Source organism: Polistes dominula, unplaced genomic scaffold, assembly GCF_049000335.1.
Source record: "Polistes dominula isolate Pdom_NZ unplaced genomic scaffold, Pdom_raw_medaka contig_516, whole genome shotgun sequence".
NCBI lineage: Eukaryota > Metazoa > Arthropoda > Insecta > Hymenoptera > Vespidae > Polistes > Polistes dominula.
In genome coordinates this window covers 15,291-19,693 of record NW_028300885.1, presented here as the reverse complement: position 1 = coordinate 19,693, position 4,403 = coordinate 15,291, and the positions used below count along the sequence as shown (strand labels likewise).

Below are 4,403 nucleotides of genomic sequence, written 5' to 3'. Positions count from 1 at the left end.
CGGAACAAGCAATGGATGATAGTACGTAAAATACTGTATTTTTTGATAGTATTGTACCCATCTTTGATAGCTTGCAACATCATCGCTTTTAGTAGGGATCCTGTAGGAGGAATGCGCCATTCATATTCAGCTCATGTGCCATTGGCTGAAAATATTGGGAGACCGCTTGAGTTTATAATAAATTTTTCGTGTAACCTATTCTATTTTAATATAAATTTTTAATTATCATTAAATATAGTTCTTGTTTTTTCTGTATTTGATGCAATTCATTATTTCATAATTATTTCAATGTTTGAATCATTCGCGCGCAAAATCGAGTTCCGGTCCCCCAGCAACGTACATTGCGCATCCCTCCTACAGGATCCCTTGCGTTTAGTACATACTATCGCCCACTAGAGGTTCCGGTGCTAACTAAAGTTATTTATACGAAAAGTGGTTTGTATCGCGATCTTTGATGGCAGAACTGAATGAATAATTATTTTTCAATGGTGACGGGATTACAATAGTTTAAATAAGTGCATTGTTAGGACATTGTTATTATTATTAGTAATATTTATTTTTTGTTTAATAAAAAAGACAAAAGAATAATACACAAATGAGTAATTTAACTATTTCCTATCAATCTCTCATGGATATATCAGTGCGGAATGTATTCGGTAAGAGGTTATACAATTTTTATTGAACAATGGATATATTAACACTAGAACTACCGACTGGTCAAAATGACCGGTTGTATCATTTGTTACCAAGATTTTGTCTTGAAATTTTATTTAACATCTGGTTTGGTAAAAATAATAATATAACAATTGTTGGTAGTTCTAGTGTTAATCTTTTAATGTGTTCATAGGTTTAATTTATTTTTCTATTAAAGAATAAATACATTATTTTTTACTTCTTATTAAAGGATTTATCAATTTATGTAAAATTTTCTATATGCATGCATCTTTTTGATTTAACATTAAAGACAAATTCGTGTATTAATGTTCAGTTGACAATTTTGAAAGTTTTAAATAGAAATAAAATATGAAGACTTATTGAGACTTTTTTTTACAGTCAGGAATATCTCGTGCAAAGCAACCGTGGAGAACTTAAAAGATATATTCAGCAAAGTTGGCCCAGTACTTTCCTTTAAGTAAATCTTCTCTGAAATAAATATGCTTTATTACAAACACAGTTAGTATTGCGAATAGTGGATTCTCATACTGCTGTTAGTATGCTACGTAAAGCTAATCCAAACCTAAGCGTTTTGACACCTTCAGAAAAGCCAGTGATACATGAGGTTCCACTTCGTATCGAAGAACCATCGGCAGAAGCAAGATCTACACTAGTAGTTGTTAATCCTTCTGTACCTATTTTTGCAGGTATTATTACTATTAATTAAGATATTCAGTATAACTAGGAATAAAAAAATTTAGGACAATTAATTTATATCTTTAGACTAAGATGTAAAAATTCGAACATTGGATACACAGATTGATCCTCATTTAGCAAGATTAGATCAATCTTCGAGAGGACCACCGCAAACCCAAACAACTCCGGTTACCGTACCACCAATTAGAATTACTACTGCTGACCCTAAGGTATCTCCTACTACTTTTACTCTACCAGATAAGTTAGTATATTATCAAAACTCAATTATCATTTGTATTAATTAAACAATATATTCAAATATATATTATTTTTTGCAGCAACCTTCCTGTAGTAGGAGTTGAAAGGTATTGTTAATGTTTTCAAATAATTATTACCTAATAATTCTCATTAATTATATTAATTTAATCTTTTATGACTTTTTAGCTTTTACCGTGATCTAAGAGTTAATGAATTTTGTAGAGATCCAAGAGATTCAAGAAATCCTCGTATGTCTATTGATCCAATAATCGCTAAACCTACTCGTAAGTTTTTATATATAAATATTGCAAATCAATATATGCAAAAGATTTTATAGATAAATATCTATCTTATATAAATGTGATGATTTTACAGCTCCTGTAACCCAGGAAAACCTTCCCTCCCGTAAAACCTTCTATCATAACAAGCACGTCTCATCATATAGCAGCAGATTTTACAGTTCCACCACCACCTGTGGTTGTTACGAATACGAATAACGGTGTACCTCCTACCACCGCTCTTAAAACATTTACAAGTACTTCTACTTCTAGACCTGTGAGGGGAATGTCGCCAGCAGCTAATATACCAAACAGAGCGTTGGATAAAGAAAAGGTATGTAAAAAGACAACTCTCTCAATAATACACAACAAAAAATATTTCTATATGTATCAAAATATCAATTTATTTCTAATTATAGTCAGGATTAATATCTATGGTATTACTTTTATCAAACGAACAAATGGCCATGCTTCTACCAGAACAAAGGCAAAGTATTTTACTTCTTAAAGAACAAATTGCCAAAAGCCAGCGTTAACAATATATTATATTAGTATTATCCTTTATAAAAGTATACTAGTCTACAGTATACTAGTAATTTTCTTTATAAAATTAATATAAAAATACTCAAGAAAAAAGAAGATTTGTTACGCTTACTTCACAATAATGAAAAAAGAAAGAAAGAAGAAAATGAAAAATATAATTTTTCCTGTCGAGATAAGATGTGTAGATATTGGCGGCTTCTGAGACACACACACAAAGTATCGCTTAGATTGTAGACTACTACACTACTACTATAGCTAAAGGAATACATATCTATGTGAAATTTCAAATCGCTTTTTTTTACCAATAGCTCAAATATATACGGTAAGTGTAAAGCTATAATGAAAATTTTCGTGGACTTCCATAATTATGCAAGATATATAAAGAATCGGGGCATCATTCGGGAACCACCTGACCATCCTGTTGTAAGATATGTATATCAAATAGCGAGTAGTATAACAAGTGCTCACAATCAGAGTTAGTAGTTTACTATTCATAATTTTTGAGAATGTGCTTACAGTATTATTAACACTGAAATTATACGGACAAAGTCAGTCAAATTTACTGATTCAAGAAAGCTAGTTTCTATTATTTGTATATAATTTTTTTTAAATATAAATATTTTTTATTTTAGGTATATTTTTGACAACATTTTGTTTAAACAGAATTGATGTTGAATGGATATTTAAAAAAAACTAAGTTTTGATTGATTATTTTTTATTTTTTTTAATTTCAATTAAATTTATATGTGCTAGTTAAAAATATTACTTGAAATGAAATGAGTCTCTATTATTAAAATATTATTTAACAATACACCTATTTGTATTATTAATTATGTATTTTTTTACCAATTTTTTTAAATTGGCATTAAATAAAAGTTAAAAAATATGTAAATAGACATTTAAATTTTCTTTTAAATTTCCTTTCAATTATTTAAAGTGGTAAATTCATTTCCTGCGTGATTGTCATTTTTCTTCGTTATGAATTTCTCTCATTGCATGAAAGCATTTTGAAATAGTCTTTGAAGTAACACTTAACGCTTTTCAAAACTCTTAAATAGTTTGAATTGAATTTTTCATTTAGTTACTTTTGCAATTTAAAATTTGTAAAATTTTTCTGCTATCTAAGACCCTGTTTTGTCTTTTACATCAAAAAAACCCTTTTGAAAATGTTTACAGAGAATATTAAGAAATCTAATCTGTTAAAATTGAATCCCTTTCAACAATATATGTAAGGATGAGAGAAAAATGAGAGATAAAGAGTGTGTGTGCATGTGTATGCAGGAACATTTCTGGAAGTATCTATTGGAGTCGAGTAAATGCCTTTATTAAATGCGTGCAGCAATTGAATGTGAATATGAATGCGTATGAAATAGCGTCGCGACTTAAAGGAAACAAGCGCGTCTCATCGTGTTTGAAATACTGCATCATCAGATAATATTGCTTTGTGCAATATGAATGCTCCTGAGTCTGCGAATATTTCCGGTCAGGAAGTATCAAAATATTCAGTCTTTATCTTATCCGAAATGGTCTGGAGATTTCGATAAAAAACATAGAAAGTAGCGATTACCAATAATAGGTATATAAAAGCGACGAACTCTTACACTTATAAATATGATTTTATTACAAAAGTGTTACATGTATATATGTTACCGCTAAAGCTCAAAAATCGTTTATGTACAAATTACTAATCTAATCTGTGGATTAATGAATATGCTCTTTTAAAGTGCGAAATCAAGAGTCTTCTGCATTTTACTATCCTACATCTTGCTTATTAATAAAAAAAAAAAAAAATAATTTTTAGATCGCACTAATAAACAAGCATAATAATATCGAACGTTTTGCAAAGTCATTTCTTTAATTGTAACAATATTTTAAGTAATTTGATTTTTTTTAATATAGTTTTGGAAATAATTAGTGATTGATTCTATAAATTAATTTTTTGATTGTATTAAACTTAATCTTTTAGATATCGAA

At 28.9% G+C, this 4,403-nt stretch overlaps 1 pseudogene across 1 annotated transcript; it reads left to right on the top strand.

Moving 5' to 3' along the window:
- The first annotated feature begins 1,150 nt into the window (after positions 1 to 1,150).
- LOC149033531 (uncharacterized) lies at positions 1,151 to 3,230 on the top strand (annotated as a pseudogene). Its single transcript, XR_016178115.1, has 6 exons — positions 1,151 to 1,361; positions 1,438 to 1,612; positions 1,689 to 1,715; positions 1,795 to 1,892; positions 1,984 to 2,220; positions 2,306 to 3,230. The product of XR_016178115.1 is annotated as an uncharacterized LOC149033531 (transcript).
- The last annotated feature ends 1,173 nt before the right edge of the window (positions 3,231 to 4,403 follow it).